The sequence below is a fragment of the Macaca nemestrina genome, chromosome 8 (genome assembly GCF_043159975.1).
Source record: "Macaca nemestrina isolate mMacNem1 chromosome 8, mMacNem.hap1, whole genome shotgun sequence".
NCBI classification, from domain to species: Eukaryota; Metazoa; Chordata; class Mammalia; order Primates; family Cercopithecidae; genus Macaca; species Macaca nemestrina.
In genome coordinates, this window is record NC_092132.1 from 128703916 (window position 1) to 128724826 (window position 20911).

The following is a 20911-nucleotide window of genomic DNA, read 5'->3' on the forward strand; positions in this document are numbered from 1 at the left end:
TCCTATTTCTCTAGTTCCTTGAGGTGTGACCTTAGAATATCAGTTTGTACTCTTTCAGTCTTTTTGATGTAGGCACTTAGGGCTATGGACTTTCCTCTTAGCATTGCCTTTGCTGTATCCCAGAGGTTTTGAAAGGTTGTGTCATTATTGTATTCAGTTTGAAGAATTTTTAAATTTCCAACTTGATTTCATTTTTGACCCAATGCTCATTCAAGAGCAGGTTATTTAATTTCCATGTATTTGCATGGTTCTGAAGGTTTCTTTTGGAGTTGATTTCCAGTTTTATTCCACTGTAGTCAAAAAGAGTGCTTGATATAATTGCAATTTTCTTAAATTTATTAAGGCACGTTTTATGGCCTATCAAATGGTCTATCTTGGAAAAAGTTCCATGTGCTGTTGAATAGAATGTGTATTATGCTGTTGTTGGATTAAATGTTCTGTATATATCTGTTAAGTCCATTTGTTCCAAGGTATAGTTTACCTCCATTGTTTCTTTGTTGATCTTCTGTCTTGATGACCTGCCTAGTGCTATCAGTGGAGTATTGAAGTCCTCTACTATTACTGTGTGCTGTCTATCTCCTTTCTTAGGTCTATTAGTAATTGTTTTACAAATTTGGGAACTCCAGTGTCTGGTGCATATATGTTTAGGATTGTGATATTTTCGCTGTTGGACAAGGCCTTTTACCATTATATAATGTCCCTCTTTGAATTTTAACTGCTGTTGTTTTAAAATTAATTTTATCTAATATAAGAATAGCTACACCTGCTTGCTTTCAGTGCATTTGCATGAAATGCCTTTTTCCACTCCTTTAAGTATATGAATCCTTGTGTGTTAGGTGAGTCTCCTGAAGGCAGCAGAGGGTAGGCAAGTTCTGATCCATTCTGCAATTCTGTATCTTTTAAGTGGAGCATTCAGGCTATTTACATTCAATGTTAGTATTGAAATGTGAGATACCATTGCATTCATCATGCTCTTTGTTTCCTGTGTACTTTGGTTTTTTTGTTTTTGCTTTTTAACATGTATTTTTGTCTTACAGGTCTTGTGTGATTTATGCTTTAAAGTTCTGTTTTGATGTGTTTCCAAGTTTTATTTCGAGATTTAAAGCTCCTTTTTACCAGTTCTTGTAGTGGTGGCTTGGTAATGGTGAATTCTCTCAGCATTTGTTTGCCTGAAAACGACTGTATCTTTCCTTCATATATGATGCTTAGTTTCACTGGATACAAAATTCTTGGCTGATAATTGTTTTGTTTGAGGAGGCTGAAGATAAGGCTCCAATTCTTCCTAGCTTGTAGGGTTTCTGCTGAGAAATCTGCTGCTAATCTGCCAGGTTTTCCTTTATAAGTTACCTGGTGCTTCTGTCACAGAGCTCTTAAGATTCTTTCCTTTGTCTTAACTTTGGATAACCTGATGACAATGTGCCTAGGCAAAGATCTTTTTGTGATGAATTTTCCAGGTGTTCTTTGTGCTTCTTGTATTTGGATGTCTAGGTCTTTAGCAAGGCCAGGGAAGTTTTCCTTGATTATTCCCCTGAACATGTTTTCCAAGCTTTGAGAATTCTCTTCTTCCTCAGGAATGCTCATAATTCTTAAGTTTGGTCATTTAACATAATCCCAGAATTCTTAGAGGCTTTGTTCATATTTTCTTATTATTTTTGTCTTTGTTGGATTGGGTTAATTAGAAGACCTTGTTTTCGAGCTCTGCATTTCTTTCTTCTACTTGTTCCATTCTATTGCTGAGACTTTCCAGATAATTTTGCATTTCTAAAAGTGTATCCAAAGTTTCCTGAAGTTCTGATTGTTTAAGCTATCTATTTCCTTGAATATTTCTCCCTTCACTTATTGTACCATTTTTTGGATTTCCTTGCATTTGGCTTCACCTTTCTCGGGTCCCTCCCTGATTAGCTTAGTAACTAACTTTCTGAATTCTTTTTCAGGTAAATCAGGGATTTCTTCTTGGTTTGGATCAATTGCTAGGGAAACAGTAATTCTGGGGGGGTGTTGAAGAGCCTTGTTTTATCATTATTACCAGGGTTGGTTTTCTGGTTCCTTCTCATTTGGGTAGGCTCTGTCAGAAGAAAGGTCTAGGGCTGAAGGCTGTTTTTCAGATTCTTTTGTCCCACAGGGTGTTCTCTTGATGTAGTACTCTTCCTCTTTCCCTATGGATGTGGTTTCCTGCGAGCTGAACTGTGATTGTTGTCTCTCTTCTGAGTCTAGCCACCCAGCGAGTCTATCTGGCTACCAGTGAGTACTGGGGGTTGTCTGCACAGAGTCCTGTAATGTGAACTGGTCTCTCAGTCGTGGATACTAGCGCCTGTTCCAGTAGAGGTGGCAGGGGTGTGCAATGGATTCCATGAGGGTTCTTAGCTTTGTTGGTTTAATGTTCTGTTTTTGTGCTGGTTGGCCTCCTGCCAGGAGGTGGCACTTTCCAGAAAGCATCAACTGTAGTAGTATAGAGAGGGACTGGCAATAGGCTAGGCTCTAGAGCTCCCCAAATTATATGTCCTTTGTCTTCTGCTACCAGGGTGGATAGGGGAAGGACCATCAGGTGGGGGTGGCGCTAGGTGTGTCTGAGCTCAGATTCTCCTTGGGCAGGTCTTGCTGCGGCTGCTGTGGGGGATGAGGGTGAGTCCCAGGTCACTGGAGTTGTGTTCCTGGGAGGATTATGGCTGCCCCTGCTGAGTCATACATGTTTTCAGGGAAGCAAGAGAAAGCTGGCAGTCACAGGCCTCACCCAGCTCCCACACAAACCAAAAGGCCAGTCTTACTCCCACTATGCCCCCACCAACAGACCAAGTCCGTTTCCAGGTGGAGGGCGTGATGGGCTTGAAAAGTTGCCCCAATCAACCTGCTTCCCTAGCTGAGAAAGAAAACGGTTTGTTTCTTTCCCCACCTGTGGAGTCTGCACACTGGATTTGTGCCCTCACCCAGGTTCTGGCCAGGGGGCTTCTCATCCCATTAAAATTCTTACAAAGTTCAGCTACAGAATTCCTTCTCCTGGTGGAGTTTCACCACCTGTTCCTCTCGTCATCCTCCCAATGGATCCCTGTGGTGCCAGCAGGAATGGCCTGCTAGGGGACACAGTGAGCTCCCAGGGCCTTTCTGATGCTTCGTCAACCCCTGTATTTTGCTCAGTTCTCTAAATTGACTCAGCTCCAGGTAAAGTCAGAAACTTCTCCTACAAATGGACATTTAGCTTCTCCTGTGGGTGTGTGTGTTCACGAGAGGAGGGTCTCCCTTTTCCACCTCCACAGTTGGGGTTCGCACAGTATTTGGGGTGTCTCCTGGGTCCCACAGGAGCAGTCTGTTTCCTTCAGAGGGTCTATGGGTCCTCTTGGGTTTGCTGGTTTGTTCTTGCAGTCGATCTGGAGCTAAAATTCACAATGCCAGCTTCCGCAAGCTGCTCTGTCTGCAGCTGCAATCTAGTCCTAACACTCATTGACCATGACAATCAAATTGAAGACATTTTTTGCTAAACATACTGTTTTGGCAAAAATGCATGTCAATAGGATCCCCTTGTGTAACTATTGGGAGTGCAAACTGATACAGTCATTTTACAAAACAATACAGCATTATCATGTAAAACAAAGTTCTTATACTCCACAACTCAGTAATTCTACTCCTAGACATATATCCAAGAAAAACTTTAGTATGTGTGTCTCAAGAGATATGCACGAAAATGTCATAGCAGCGCTATTCATAATATCAAAAAACTAGAAATAGCCTAAATGTCAGGGGGAAAAAAATTGACAGGGAAAAGTTAAATGGGTTTATTCACAGAATGGAATATTTCAGAGAAATGAAAATGAAAATTTAAAACTACATAAATGACCTGGATGAATCTTAAAATGTCACATGAAAAAGAAAATCCCAGAGAATTCATATAGTAAGATACCCCTTTTATAAAGTTCAAAATCAAGCAAGATCAAATCATGTATTATAGAGACATACATATATATGCAATAAAATACTTTTTAAAGCAGGAGAATGCTAAATAAGATTCAAGTTAGAGATTATTCCTCAGAAGCAGGGAGACATGCAAGTGGGATTAGAAAGGAGTCCATAAAAGGATGTATGTTTTTGGTAATAATTTAGTTCTCAAGTTCTTAAATCTTCATTGGATATTACATATTAAGTGCCATGTCTCTATCTGCACGGATCTACATATCTATCAATATATATCTATCCAGATATGTATAGTATTATATATATAGTATTCATGAACCATGAATTATAATATATACACCATATATATTATGAATATATGACCAAAAAATTCTAAGATTAATAATGTATAAAGAGGCATAACCATATACGTAATAGAGTTTTTTCTTTAATCATGAGAACATTAGGAAAACCTTAAGCCAATAAGTTTTGAAGCTTAGATGAAATGGGTAATTTTCTAGAAAAACCTAAATTCTAAAAATTATCTCAAGAAGAGAATTTAAGGAGTTTCACCCCTTCAATATGTCAATATCCTTTAAATGCCTGTGCATAGTGGCTCACACCTGTGATCCCAACACTTTGGGAGGCCAAGGCGGGTGGATTACTTGAGGTCAGGAGTTCGAAACAAGCCTGGCCAACATGGCGAAATCCCATCTCTACTAAAAATACAAAAATTAGCTGGGTGTGGTTGTGGGTGCCTGTAGTCCCAGCTACTTGGGAAGCTGAAGCAGGAGAATCGTTTGAACCTGGGAAATGGAGGTTGCAGTAAGCCGAGATTGCACCACTGCACTCCAGCCTAGGCAACAGAGTGAGACTCTCAAAACAAAAAATCCTTTACAATAATTTAATAAAATATTTCTTTACCCTCACAAAAACATTACTATTCTAAGTGGTTTCATAGCTTAGTTTTTTTAGACATTCAAGAAATATTCTCTTATGTAAACAGGTTTAGTAGGTGGGGAGAAGTTATACAACTCATTTTATAGGTTTGATATAAAATTGTCCCAAACTGAACAAAAATAAGATCATATAACTCAAACTCATTTATAAGCATATGTGCAAAAATTTTAACCTATTAGCCAATAAAATTCAATATATATTCCAAGAATGCAAGGATGTTTCAGCATCAGAAAATCTATTCATATATTCCTACCATATTAACAAATTATAGAAGGAAAACCATATAATCTTCATCATAAATGCAGAAAAGAGATTTGACAAAATTCAAAAACATTCACTTTTTTTTTTTTTTTTTTTTGAGGTGGAGTCTCACTCTGTGGCCCAGGCTGGAGTGCAGTGGTGCGATCTTGGCTCACTGCAAACTCTGCCTCCAGGGTACACGCCATTCTCCTGCCTTAGCCTCCCGAATAGCTGCGACTACAGGCGCCCGCCACCACGCCCAGCTAATTTTTTGTATTTTTTTATTATTTTTTATTTTTTTGAGACGGAGTCTCACTCTGTCGCCCAGGCTGGAGTGCAGTGGCCGGATCTCAGCTCACTGCAAGCTCCACCTCCCGGGTTTATGCTATTCTCCTGCCTCAGCCTCCCGAGTAGCTGGGACTACAGGCGCCCGCCACCTCGCCCGGCTAGTTTTTTGTATTTTTAGTAGAGACGGGGTTTCACCGTGTTAGCCAGGATGGTCTCGATCTCCTGACCTCGTGATCCGCCCGTCTCGGCCTCCCAAAGTGCTGGGATTACAGGCTTGAGCCACCGCGCCCGGCCAATTTTTTTGTATTTTAGTAGAGACGGGGTTTCACCGTGTTAGCCAGGATGGTCTCAGTCTCCTGACCTGGTGATCCATCCTCCTCAGCCTCCCAAAGTGCTGGGATTACAGCCGTGAGCCACTGCACCCGGCCAGCATTCACAATTTAAAGAAAAAAAAATTCCCAGTAAACAAAGAATAGAAGGAAATTTAAGAACTGTATCCAAAACCTAAAGCTAATATTATTCTAATTAAAGCCAAGAACAAGACAATGATTCTCAATATCAAGTCTACTATTAATATTGCACTAGATATTCTAATTACAATAACAAAATTTAAGAATTGTAAAGGAAGATACATCACTCACATTATCTGTAGGAGATACAGTTTTCTACATTGAATATCAAATCTGCAGGCAAAATAATAAAGATTCAGCAAGAACACTGGATAAGAGATCGACATATAAAATTCATAACAAGCAGAGTACAATGGCTTAATCTCAGCTACTCAGGAAGCTGAGTTGTGAGGATCCCTTGAGCCCAGGGGTTTGAGACTGTAGCGAGCAGTGAGCTATGATGAGGTCACTGCACTCTAGCCTGGGCAACAGAGCAAGACCCCTCATCTCTAAAATTAAAATAATAAAAAATAAAATTCATGACATACAGGACAGCAACACTAACAAATGTTGGCCTGCTCTTCTCCATACATATCTCATAGAAGCTAGGGAGAAATTAGTGAGTCAGAGTGGTTAAACAAATAAAACGCTAGCAACTCCAGAGCAGCAGGGTGTGCTTGGGGTCCTGGTGAGGCTGTGAATCAGCATGAACCAGCATGACAAGTATAAAAGTCAACATGAAAAGTGGGCTGGATAGCACAGGGAGGACGAGGGAAAGTTTGTGTATTTTTTGGTTTTTTGAGACAGGGTCTCACCTGTCACCCAGACTGGAGTGCAGTGGTGCAATCACAGCTCACTGCAGCCTCGACCTCCCAGGCTCAAGCAATCCTACCCCTTCAGCCTCCTGATTAGCTGGGACCACAGGCAAGAGCCACCACATGTGGCTAATTTTTTGTAATTGAGACGAGGTTTCACCATGTTGCCCAGACTGGATGGAAAGTTTTTTAACATGCCTTTTATCTCTCCAGGGCTAGTGTCTTTATTGCTGCAGGCAGAACTTCGTATGTAACATCAAATACAGCAGCAGTGTGGAGTCCCAGCCCAGCAATAAAGGGAGAGTGAAAATCAGGGTGGTGCATCAGACCCTCCAGAAAGGACTGCAGCTAACCACTCAGGTTTCCCCCAACACCCAACCACCCACGTCTCAGTACCTACAGGATTACAATTCCTGAAAAGGCACAGCCCCGGCAAAGAGAGAGACAAGGAACAGAGCTGAAGCATTTCTCCTCTGGAGAGCGCACACGCTGGGACCTGAACTCTAACTCCTTTCCTGGGGTTTGCTTCATGAACCAAGAAGATCAAACTTCCCTAGGAGACTGTGCGTTTGCTAGAAACAATCACAAGACATCTTCATGGCGGTTATAAGAAAGAAGGCAACCTGGACAAGTTAAACGAAAGAGAAAGCGGCAGAAGAGAGCAAGAATTTAAAATACATATCAGTGAGACAAGAGAGGTTGTTCAAAATATGAAAGAGGAACATAAAAGAGGACACTTTCAACACTGAAGGAGGAAGAAGTCATGAAGAATCATCTGCACATACTACGTATGAGAAATAAAATGGAAAGAATTCAGTTAATAGCATGAAAGGAGACATAATCATTTTAAGATCATATTAAAGAACTCTTCCTAGAAAGTGTTAACAAAAAATATACATATATTGAAATGCTGGGGAAAGAGAAAAAAAAACACAAAATAAAATACAAAAAACACAGTTGAGAAGAAATAGATTTTTCAGATTTCAAAAAATATCACTTTCAGATTAAAAATAAGTGCAGAGTAAATATAAAGCTCTCCTGCACAAAATAAAATTATAAAACTTCAGAACATTAAAGTCAAAGATTTCAGAAAAAAGCAGCTCACCTACTGAAAAGCAAGAATCACTTTGACATCAGACTAATTACAAGACCAAAGGCAGGCAGCAATAGAGAAATATTTTCAAAATGTTGGAAGAAATTATCTTAAAGTCTAGAACTTTATATCCACAGAAACCACCATTTAGATATAAGCACATAATAAAGATTTTTTTTTTTTTTTGGCATAAAATGGTTTGCTACAAATACCTCTTCGGAAATATTCTTAGAGAAAGTATTCCAGTAAGAAAAGTAAAAAGTTCAGGAGAATAGTTATAATATAAAGGAAGTGAGAGACTGGACTAGCCGGAATTTCCTAGGCCGACTAAGAATCCCTAAGCCTAGCTGGAAAGGTGACCACATCCACCTTTAAACACGGGGCTTGCAACTTAGCCCACAACCGACCAATCAGAGAGCTCACTAAAATGCTAATTAGGCAAAAAGGAGGTAAAGAAATAGCCAATCATCTATTTCCTGAGAGCACAGCGGGAGGGACAAGGATCTGGATATAAACCCAGGCATTGGAGCTGGCTATGGCAACCCCGTTTAGGTTCCCTCCCCTTATGTGGGAGCTCTGTCTTCACTCTATCTCACTCTATTAAATCTTGCAACTGCAGTCTTCTGGTCTGTGTTTTGTTAAGGCTCCAGCTGAGCGTTCACTTGCCATCCACCGCTGCTGTTTGCGCTGTGGCAGACTTACCGCTGAATTCCATCCCTCTGGATCCAGCAGAGTGTTCGCTGTGCTCCTGATCCAGGCGCCCATTGCCACTCCCAGTCAGGCTAAAGGCTTGCCATTGTTCCTGCACAGCTAAGTGCCTGGGTTCGTCCTAATCAAACTGAACACTAGTCACTGGGTTCCATGGTTCTCTTCTGTGACCCACGGCTTCTAATAGAGCTATAACACTCACCACATGGCCCAAGATTCCATTCCTTGGAATCTATAAGGCCAAGAACCCTAGGTCAGAGAACACGAGGCTTGCCACCATCTTGGAAGTGGCCCGCCACCATCTTGGGAGCTCTGGGAGCTAGGACCCCGGTACCAGAATGATTGACTGTAATAAATGTACTGTATATCCATTACAACTCAGAATTAAAATTCGAGATAATAACAACAAAACAAAGAGAGTAATGAGTATAAGGAAAGAGAGAAATAAATTATAAACCATTTCACATGTGCCTAGATGCACACATTTTAAAGAAAATATTAGCTAACTGAAGCCAACATATGATTGATCTATTGATCAATAGATTTTATCCTAATTAGTAAGGGTGATTTAACATTAGAAAATCTATCGGTATAATTTACCACATCAAAGGTAGATGCAAAGAAAGCACTTCATAAATCAAATTAAAATACTTATTTATCCAGCCCAGGCAACAAAGCAAGACCCTGTCTCTACAAAAAATTTTTAAATAAACTTAGCCAGGCATGGTGGCATGCACTTGTAGTCCCAGCTACTCAGGAGGCTGAGGCAGGAGGATCACTGGAGTAATCCTCACTGAGAATCCACTAAATTGGCCAACTAACATTCCAGCAGGATTTTTTTTAGAAGCTTAACAACTTATTTTAAATTTTATATGTAAGAATGAAAGGTTGTGAAAAGCTAAATCAACTTTACACGCTGTATACATTGGTGGTTTATCAAGGAGGTGGTATCATAAATTGGTGTAGAAGGAATGGATTGTCTAACTGATGGTGTTGGTAAAAACGGGCTCATAGGAGGAAGAAATCTTACCTCGTACTATTTGCAAAAATCTATACCAAATTGATCAAAGATCAAAATGAGAATGTGAAACTATAAAGGTGATAAAGATGTTGAAGAAATCTTACCTAGGGGTGAAGCAGGGTACTTTTAAATGAGACTCCACAATCACAAATTTTAAGGTGAAATTTTAGTGAAACTGACTATATCAAAATGAAAGAATTCTGTTCAATGTAATATACCATGCATGCAGTTAGTTGCTGGATTACAACTGGGAGGAAAAAAATATATATATATACACACACACACACACACACACACGTTGAGTGTGTGTATTTCATACGTTTTTTTATATATATGGTATAGGATCTATATGGTTAAAAGCCAATAAAAGATCATTACTGAGAATTAGAAAAGGCTCTCACAAAATCATAAAGAAAAGACAACTAAAAGACACATATTTAGGCACAACTAAAAGACAAATATTTGTAGGTGATATTCCTAAGAAGAAGAGAAGGAAGTGAGCTTCCTAGGTCTTACAAGAGAATTCACTAAATTGGCCAGTTATAAAATAAATATGCATTATACTAGAAATACTCTGTTAGAAATATTATGAAATAAGATTCCATTCATGATAAGAACAACAACAAAATGAGATTCCCAGACATAAATATAATTTTTAAAAATTGCTTAATGCATAAGAAAACTTTACGGATTAAAGAAAAGATGGAACAAAATCATGTTTCTGGATGGGTAGATACAATTTCGTAAGTTGTCAGTCAGTCATTATTTAATGAATGAATGAATCAGATTCTAACAAATCCTAAAAAGACCTTTCTGGAACCTGAGTTAATCATTTTTAAAGTTTATCTAGAAAAACAAATGGAAGAGTCAATAAATCTTCTAAAAAAGAAAGGTGGAATGACATTAGTAAATATTAAGACACATTAAAATTCTACAATAATGGAAAGTGTCCTTTCAGATAAACAGATAACTGAAACAAAAGACAAAGTCTAGAGTGGAGAATGGTATGTGTAAGAATTTGATATCAATAAAGGTGATGTTTAAAATTGTTCAAAGAAAGGAATTATTCAATAATAGCACTAAAAGAATTACCTAATTATTTGGGGAAAAAATAAAGGAGTATTAATTCTATCTCACCACATCTTCAGTATAAACCATAAGTTGAAATGTTAAAGTATTTGAAATAAAGTAACCTGAAAAAGCATATTAATCTTGTATACATGTAAAGGCAGAATTTATCAAATAAGGAATATATTTCACATTAAATGAAAGAATTCTGTATGTAAAAAATCAACAAAAATGAAGTTCACAGGCAGATGAAAACTGGAGAAATATTATTGTAATATATGGCAAAAAGTTAATATCTGCAATAAATAAATAGTTCTTACAAATGTAAATACAAAGACGAAAGATATAAGCTGTCAAGTGAAAAAAAGAAATATAAAGAGTTTATGAGATGGAAGGAAATTTAACAAAGTACTCAGGTAAATGTAAATTAAACAACCATGAGGTGTAAATTTTTTTTTAATATACTTTGAGTTCTGGGATACATGTGCAGAACGTGCAGGTTTGTTACATAGGTATACACGTGCCATGGTGGTTTGCTGCACCTATCAAGCCGTCATCTACGTTAGGTATTTCTACTAATGCTATCCCTCCCCTAGCCTCCCAGCCCCTAGCAGGCCCCGGTGTGTGATGTTCGCCTCCCTGTGTCCAAGTGTTTTCATTGTTCACCTCCCACTTATGAGTAAGGATATGCAGTGTTTGGTTTTCTGTTCCTGTGTTAGTTTGCTGAGAATGATTATTTCTAGCTTCATCCATGTCCCTTCAAAGGACATGAACTCATCCCTTTTTATGGCGGCATAGTATCCCATGGTGTATATGTGCCACATTTTCTTTATCCAGTCTATCATTGATGGGCATTTGGGTTGGTTCCAAGTCTTTGCTATTGTGAATAGTGCTGCAATAAACATACGTGTGCATGTGTCTTTATAGTAGAATGATTTATAATCCTTTGGGTATATACCCAGTAATGGGATGGCTGGGTCAAATGGTATTTCTAGTTCTAGATCCTTGAGGAATCTCCACACTGTCTTCCACAATGGGTGAACTAATTTACACTTCCACCAACAGTGTAAAAGATTTCCTGTTTCACCACATCCTCTCCTGCATCTGTTGTTTCCTGACTTTAATGATCACTTTTCTAACTGGCATCAGATGGTATCTCATCGTAGTTTTGATTTGCATTTCTCTAATGACCAGTGATGAAGAGCTTTTTTCATATGTTTGTTGTTCACATAAATGCCTTGAGAAGTGTTTGTTCATATCCTTTGCCTACATTTTGATGGGGTTGTTTTTTTCTTGTAAATTTGTTTAAGTTCCTTGTAGATTCTGGATATTAGCCGTTTGTCAGATGGATAGATTGCAACAATTTTCTCCCATGTTATAGGTTGCCTGTTCACTCTGATGGTAGTTTCTTTTGCTGTGCAGAAACTCTTTAGTTTAATTAGATCCCATTTGTCAATTTTGGCTTTTGTTGTCATTGCTATAAATGTTTAGTCATGAAGTCTTTGCCCATGCCTATGTCCTGAATGGCATTGCCTAGGTTTTCTTCTAGGGCTTTTATGGTTGTAGGTCTTACATTTAAGTCTTTAATCCATCTTGAGTTAATTTTTGTATAAGGTGTAAGGAAGGGGTTCAATTTCAGTTTTTGGCATATGGCTAGCCAGTTTTTCCAACACCATTTATTAAATGGGGAATCCTTTCTCCATTGCTTGTGTCAGGTTTGTCAAAGGTCAGATGGTTGTAGATGTGTGGCATTATTTCTGAGGCCTCCATCCTGTTCCATTGGTCTATATATCTGTTTTCGTACCAGTACCATGCTGTTTTAATTACTGGAGACTTGTAGTACAGTTTAAAGTCAGATAGCATGATACCTCCAGATTTATTCTTTTTGCTTAGGATTGTCTTGGCTATATGGACTCTTTTGGTTCCATATGAAATTTAAAGTAGTTTTTTTCTAATTCTGTGAAGAAAGTAAATGGTAACTGGATAGGGATCACATTGAATCTATAAATTACTTTGGGCAGTATGGCCATTTTCATGATGTTGATTCTTCCTATCCATGAACATGGAATGTTTTTCCAGTTGTTTGTGTCCTCTGTTATTTCCTTGAGCAGTGGTTTATAGTTCTCCTTGAAGAGGTCCTTCACATCCTTGTAAATTGTATTCCTAGGTATTTTATTTTCTTTGTAGCAATTGTGAATGGGAGTTCATTCATGATTTGGCTCTCTGTTTGTCTGTTATTGGTATATAGGAATGCTTATGATTTTTGAGGTGCAATTTTTTACCTATAAAACTGGTGAAGGGGATATGGGGAAATAGGAAATTTCACATAATATGGATGGGAGTGTAAATTGATTAAAAACAAAACAAAAATCTTTCTGCCAAGCTATATGTGTGAAAAAACCATAACACTATGCACACTATTTGACTTAGTGATTCCATAACTACAACTTATAAAAATATAATGAGAGGTGCTGAGGCTTTGGGTCCAGGGATGTCTATCAGTTATGTATAATCATGAAATGTTCAAAACAAGCTAAGTGGTCAATAACAAATTGACTGCGTGACCTATTGAGAAGTTAGAGCATACAGCAAACATTGAAAATTACATTCTATGAAGAATTCTTGATTACAGAGAAAATATTCTAAATGTATTAAGAAAACGAAGTTAGAAGATGCTAGTATTTCATACTACATAAAAAACCCTAAAAGAATATATGCCAATATATTAACAAATTTATATTACAGAGGGGACCTTATAGGTGATTTTTATTTCATCTTTACGACTCTATACACTTTGCAAATTTTCTACAAGGAACACATATTTTGTAATCAGAAATATATAATAAATGTTAGTTTTATAAATTACATTGGAGTGATGGAAACAAATTTATTTTCTGCTTCTACCAACACATTCACATTTAAATATATTCAAGGAAAATATAGTATCAGGAAGCATTAATAATTTATATATAGTGAGCCTGGAGAAGTATAAGCATTTCACTTGGCTTCTATTTTCACTCTGTCTAGTTTATTAATTGGTACAGGAACTCTAGCTGGGACCAACAGCTACAAACTCCAGGCCATGGATCAATTAGCTAAAACTCTGATAGTCATAGAGGCAAGTTGAATTTTTTGGCCTCATTTTCTCATGAACACATGCTTATTTCAGTATTGGCACATTCTGCACAGTTGCTAAGAAACTGCTGCAGGTAAGTATGTAAAAACAGCCAGGGAACCATTATTCTCAACTACTTCAACTATTCCTTCCTTCGTGCCTTCAATTATTCATTCTTCTCTATTATAGCCTTTTATTTTATTATTTGTTAAACACTTATATGTCACATGATGGGCTAGTTACTTGGAGGGATTGAAAATATAAATGAAACACATTCTGTACCTTAAAGCTCTAGTTAAAGCTTAAAAGCTTTAAGTCTTGGAGGAGTAATAAAAACATATGCAAATAGCTACATACAAGTAAGAAGGAATGTTATGTGGTAAACACATGTGACAAAATTGATATGTGCTCAGTAATAGGAGTGTTTCTGTCTGGTAATTGGAGAAAAGTATTCTAATCATATAAATGCTGTCTGAGTTTAGTCTTAAAGGATAGATAGGGATTTGGTAGATTGGAGAGAGGGTGCTCTCTAGAAGGAAGGTGTTACTCCACAGGTGGCACTGTCTGATGCACATGTGGGTGAGGAGGGCAGGAAGAGCAGATCTGCTAGAAGGGAAGGATCTGAGATTGTGTGAAAAAGTCAGGTTTTCAGCCAGAGATGGTGGAAAAATCTTAAATTCTAGGGTAGGGAGTTTGATATGGACTTGATCAACAGTGGGAAGTCATTGAAGGTTTTTGAAGAAGGAAGACATGTCATGATCAAACTCTACTTTAGGAGTCTACTCTGGCATCAGTATGCATTTGAGATCTCAAATTAAGATGCTCAAAATTGCACTTAATTCTTCTCTTATTTTTCTTCTTTGCTTCTATGGCCTCTTACTTCCTTATTCCCTATCTCAGTTAACAACCATCATCTCTGCAGTAATCCAAATAATAAATTAGGGGTCATCCTTCATACTTACCACCTACCCACTCCTAATATCCAATAAACCCATGAATTCTACATCAAACTATAAGTAGGACACCATGCTTGACACCGTGCAAGAGTCTGGAGATACAATGGTATCTGAAGTCCAGAATTTACCATAAACAAGTTGGGCTTCAAAGGGCAGGTTTGTAAATCTGAAAGCAGCTAAAATGGTAGAACTAGAGTTCTGAAATAAGGGCAGGGAGTGAAGCTATAGATTTAAATTTCCATATAGAAATGACAGTTAAAGTCCTGGGATTAATATCAGATTACCCAGGAAATGAATGTAGAGGGAGAAGAGAAGATGGCCTACAGCTATATTCAGTGAGCAAGAGAAAGAAGAACCTCAAAGATATCGGAGAATAATTTACTGGAGAAACAGAAGAAAATGTAGGTTTGTGTGGTATCAGACTGAAAAAAGAGTTTCAAGAAAATGGAAGTAAGTAACAATGTGAAATGCTCCCAAAAGTTTAAGGGGAACAAAGAATAAATAGCCCATTAAATATGCAATTAGGAGGACATTGACAGACACTCATTAAAAGAGCAGTTTCTGTAAAGTACAAGCTGCTTTGGAGGAAACAAAATAATTAATGCAAAGAAGTAGAAGTACCCTGCATCTGTAAATATTCTTTTTAAAAATCAATTTAAGATCAGATGAACATAATTTAAGAGTACTGCTTTAATGAGTTTTGAAAATATATTCACCCACATAGTCATTACCCCAATTAAGATACAGAACATTTCAGTCATTCACAGAAAGTTCCTGGGGGCTCTTTTGAAGTCAAACGCTCACAAGTTTTGGGTACCCAGTGATCCGATTTCTATTGCCATAGCTTAAATGTACTAGTCCTAGACCTTCACGTAAATGGAATGATGTACTTATGCACTCTCTTTTGTGTCTAGTTTTTTCATGCAACTTAACTTTTTGAGATTAACTCCAGTGAAGAAAGTCATTTCTTCATTTTTATTACCGAGTAATAACCTACTGTATGGATATACCATAATATATGGTATTCCAAAAAGATTATTTGAAAATCAATGTTTCAATATTTTCTATTTCCATTTACCTCTTGATGAACATTTGAGTTTTTTCTAGTCTGGGGCTATTATAAATAAAGCTGCTGTGAAAATTCAAGATTTTATGCATGTATGTTTTTATCTGTCTTCAGAAAATAGCTAGGCTTAGAATTTCCAAGTCATTAAGTGGATGGGTATATAATTCTTTTCCAAAGTAGGTGTATTATATTACAACCCCACAAGGAATATATGAGAGTTCCAGTTGCTCCACATCATCCACAACACTTGGTATTTTCAGTTTTAAGACTTCAATCTAGTGAGTATTTGCTTTTATTTGCATTTTTCTGAGGAGTGGTGGCATGCATCCTTCATGTACTTATTGGTCATTTGTAAATCTTCTTCTCTGAGATTTCTGTTTAAGTTGTTTGCATATTTGTTTCACTGGATTGTCTGGTTTATTATTGAATTATGAGAATGCCTTATATATTCAGGATACAAGTCTTTTGTCAGATATATTACTAAAGTTATTTTCTCCTGGTATGTGGTTGCCCTTTCATTTCCTTGTGTTGTTTGAAAATAAGTTATTAATTTTAATAAAGACCAACAAATAACTTAATATTTTAATAGTTTGCTTTTTGACTCCTGTTTAAGAAATTATTGCCTACCTTAAAGTCACAAAGGCTTTTTCTTATAATTTCTTCTAAAAGTTTTATAATATCTGCTTTTATGTTTAGATATCTAATCAATTTCTTTATATGCACATCCAATTCATCCAGCATCATTTGTTGATAAGATTGTATTTCTTTGATGAATTATCTTCATATCTTCATTGCAAATAAATTGACTATAAACATGTGAGTGTATTTTTGGACTATTTTGTTTCATTGTTATGCTTTTTATTATTTTAATAATATACTTTAATAATTTAATAATATAATTTCTTGATTACTGTAGCTTATAGTAAGCATTATAATAATTTAATAATATAATTTCTTGATTACTGTAGCTTATAGTAAGCATTAAGGTCACATAGCAAAAGCCTTTGATTTTTGTTTACAAATTTCTGTTGTATATTCTAACTCCTTTATATTTTCATACAGATTTTAGAATCAGTTTATCAATGGCTACAAAAAAAAAATCTGCTGGGAGTTGGGTTAGTATTATGCTAAATCTTTAGATCAATTTGGGAACAGGTGAACTTAACAGGTGAGTATGCTAGTCCATGAATATGGTATAATTGATTCTTTTAAAATTACTCTCAAAAATGTTTTAAAGTATGTAATATATTTTGCATCTCATTAATTTTACTCCAAAGTATTTAATGCTTGGAATGCTATTTTAAAGGGGAATATTTTAAAATTTTATTTTACCATTATGGGTTGCTTATGTATAGGAACATAACTAAATTTTTATAGATTTCTGTTATCTGTGAACAAGGAGTTTTACTTCTGCCTTTCTTCAAAGACATTTGTATGTCTTATTACAGTGGCCGAACTCCAGTACAATGTTGAATAAAAGTGGTAAGATAATGTATTCTAGCCTTTTTTCTGGTCTCAGAGGAAACACATTTAATATATCATTATAAAGTATAATGCTAGCTATAGTTTTTCAATGGATGCTCTTTATCAGGTTGAGGAAATTCCATTCTATTCCTACTTTGCTGATAATTTTTAAAAATCATAAATAGGTTTTGAATTTTGTGGAATGCTTTTTAGGTATATGGTAGGCTGCATCTAAAATAGCCTCTGATGACCTCTGCATATTCACACTCTTTGTGTAACCCTCTCTCGTTTGTGTATGAGCTGAACCATGTGACTTGCTTCTAAAGAACAGGATATGGCGAACAGGATGAAGATGTCATTTTTGGGATAAGGTAATCAAAGACTGACTTTCCACTCGCTTGTACTCTCTCTCTTGCCCTCATTTGCTCCCTCCAATGAAGCAAGAGGCCATGTTGTGAATTGCCTTAAGGAGAGGTCTCTGTGACAAGGAACTGAGGCTGACCTCCAAACAAGAGTCAGCAAGGAACCAAGGCCCTAAGTTCAACCACCCAAGGAACTAGATCTTTGCAAAAGCTCATGAGCTGAGAAGTGGAACCATCCTCAGTAATGCCAAAAGGTGACTGCAGCATCAATTGGTATCTTGTTTGTGGCCTTGTAAGAGACCTCGAGCTAGAGGCATCCATGGATGCACAGAAACTGTGAGATAATACATCCTCATTGCTTTGAGCCACTAAGTTTTGGGGTAATTTGTTATGCAGGAGTAGAAAACTAATAAATGTATCTATCGAGATGATCACAGGATTCTTCATTTCAAGATGAGTTATATTGGTTTCTTTTTTTTGAGATGAAGTCTCACTCTTGCCCCCCAGGCTGGAGCGTAATGGTGCGATCTAGGCTCACTGCAACCTCTGCCTCCTGGGTTCATGCAATTCTCCTGCCTCAGCCTCCCGAGTAGCTAGGATACGCCCAGCTAATTTTTGTATTTTTAGTAGAGATGGGGTTCCACCATGTTGGCCAGGCTGGTCTCGAACTCCAGACGTCAGGTGATCTGCCTGCCTTGGCCTCCCAAAATGCTGGGATTACAGGCGGAAGCCGCCGCGCCGGACCCTGACTTCTTTAAAAAAGTGAACCAACCTTGCACACCTATTTGTTTATAAGATGTTTTCCTTTCAATATATTTACAGTTTTTTATTTGTTAACTTTTAAAAAAAGATTTGTATCTATGTTCATGAGGCTGTTGGTCTGTACGTTTATTTTATTTTAATATCTTTGTCACGTTTGGTATCAGATTTATGCTAGCCTTACAAAATGAGTAGGAAGGTATTCCCTCTGTTTGAAAAAAGAACTATGTGGCGTCAGCCATATTTCTTCTCAAATACTTGACTGAATTCATCCGTGAAACCATCTTGGCCTGCAGCTTTCTTTGTGGGAAGATATTTAATTACAAATTCATTTTATTTCATAGATACAAGGCTTTTCAAAGTTTCTAATTATCCTTGTGTTAGTTTTGTAATGTGTTTCTTTTAAGAAATGTACCAATTTTATCTACATTGTCAAAGTTGTTGACGTATGACAAAAGTTACTGGTCACAATATGCCCTTATTATCCTTTTAATGTCTATTCGATCTGTAGTGATATTATTCTCTTCATTCCTGATAAAGCAAATCTAAATTGTCTCTATTTGCTTATTAGCTTTGCTAGGTGGTTATCAATTTTATTAATCTTTTCAAATAAATATCTTTTTAGTGCTGTCAATTTTATGTTGTTTTCTATTTCATTAATTTCTAATCTTATATTTATCATTTACTTCCTTATACTTTGCATTTAATTTGGTCTTGTTTTTAGCTTGTGGTGGAATTTTAGATCACTGATTTTAAATCTTTATTTTTTTGATATAAGTATTAAGTCTATAAATTATCCTCTGAGCACTCAGCTACATCCAACTTAATTTTAGAACCTGTCTTTTTTCATTCAATTTGGACTACTCAATTTGAATATCCTTCTTAGACTCATAAGTTATTGATATCTGGGTTATTTATTTTAAAAAATACTTGGCAATTTTGTAGGTATTATCTTATTATGAATTTCTCACTGAATTTTACTGTGGTTAGAGTAAACACTTCAATCTTTTCAAATTATGGTCCCTCTTGCCAAATGTTTCCAATGTACATGGTAGCATTGGGATATTATGTAAATATCAATTAGGTCAAGTTGGTTGATTTGTATGATTTATATCTTCTGTATTCTTACTCACTGCTTATCCAGATATTCTATAAATTCCTAAGAGTGCAAAAAATCTCCAACTATAATCGTAGATTTGTTTTTAGTTCTGTCAGTTTTTGCTTTACGTATTTTGAAGTTTTATTTTTAGCAGCATATACACTTAGAATTCTTCTTTCTGAATTGACCCTTTTATCATAACATAATATGTTGATATTCATATATCCATATCAACTTCCCCTTGGCTTACTCTTCAAGTGGTATATATTTCTCATCCTTTTACTTTTAGCTAATCTATATCCTACTATTTACTCTCATTTAGACAACATATCGTTGAGTTTTGCTTTTACAACCAGGCTGACCATTTCTGCCATTCCATTGGAGTTCTAAGTCCATATATAACTAAGGAAATTGTCAATATGGGTTGGGTTTATGTTACCACTTTGTTGTTTGTTTATTCTTTGTGCCATTAGCTTTTGTTTCTCTGCTCTTCTCTTCCTGCTTTCTTTTGGGTTATATTTTATGTTCTTTTATTCTATTGGCTCTTCAGCTATAAGTGTGTGTGTGTGTGGCGGGGGTATGCACGTGTGCGTGTGCATGCAAGAAAGAAAGAACTTTAGGGATTGAAATACTTACTCTGAAGTCTGCAGAGACTTTTGTAAGTTCTCTCCTCTACAGTATCCTACCCTGGAATTTCCAGGTCTTGTAGCAGACCCTAACACTGATCTCATCCTCCCCAGCTCAGCAGGACTGCTATACTCTATGTGCCCTCCACTTCCTTGTGCCCTGATTAGCAAATTGCCCTAGGTAGAAAAACAGTATGAAAGTGGGGTTCCTCTTCTGCGCTTTTCCTTTCTCAAGGGTCACAGCTCTGTGCTCTCTCTTGTCCGATGACTGATAAGAGTTGCCTATTTCTTTTTCAGTTTATCTTTATTTATGATAGGAGGACATGTCTAATACTCTGTCCCTTATAATCCAAGCTAGTAGTGTTTCTTCTAATACAACCCTTTAAAAAAATTTGACTTTCCTATGAATTTGATTGGGAATCATTAAATGCCCCCAAAGATACATCCATAATTCTTTTTGAAAAAAAGGCTTTCTCTATTTGTGACCTTGTATGGAGCTACTTTAGAACATGACCCTTGTGGTTCTTAGAAGTCCTTTGTAAAGAGAAGAGGAACTTCCTGGAACTATGTTAAATAGTTCCAAACTAAATGATCTTATACCCACTCCCTTAATTTGATCTTTACCCTGAGATTGTTTCCTACTTTAAGAATCTTTTCTGGGAGAAAATATTTGCTAGGAATAAAAAATAGTTTTAGGGCCAAGTGCAGTGGCTCATGCCTGTAATCTCAGCACTTTGGAAGGTTGGTTACTTAGTATGCCCTGAACCTAATGCATGTCCTGAATCTAGTGCATGTCTTTTAATATTTCCTTGCAAGCTAAACAGTTCCCTCTGGAGTTCATGTATCTCTTTGTATATCACTATAGCTAAAAAATGACAACTGATACTTCTTTCTGCCAAGAAATTTCCTTATTCACATCCACACATTAATTAAACACATTCTAGATTCCAAATTGCTGTGGATAACAATCTTGCTCATCTTTTCACCATTGCGTAACTTG

At 36.8% G+C, this 20911-nt stretch overlaps 1 long non-coding RNA gene across 1 annotated transcript in view; it reads right to left on the minus strand.

Moving 5' to 3' along the window:
• LOC105482038 (uncharacterized) overlaps positions 1–8488 on the minus strand; it is a 72186-nt gene extending 63698 nt beyond the window's left edge. Inside the window, exons 1-2 of the long non-coding RNA XR_987358.2 lie at positions 8370–8488; positions 6012–6053 (exon numbers count right to left, since the gene is read on the minus strand). This is a non-coding gene — a long non-coding RNA (uncharacterized lncRNA). The remainder of the gene's footprint in view (positions 1–6011; positions 6054–8369) is intronic.
• Positions 8489–20911: the final 12423 nt, after the last annotated feature.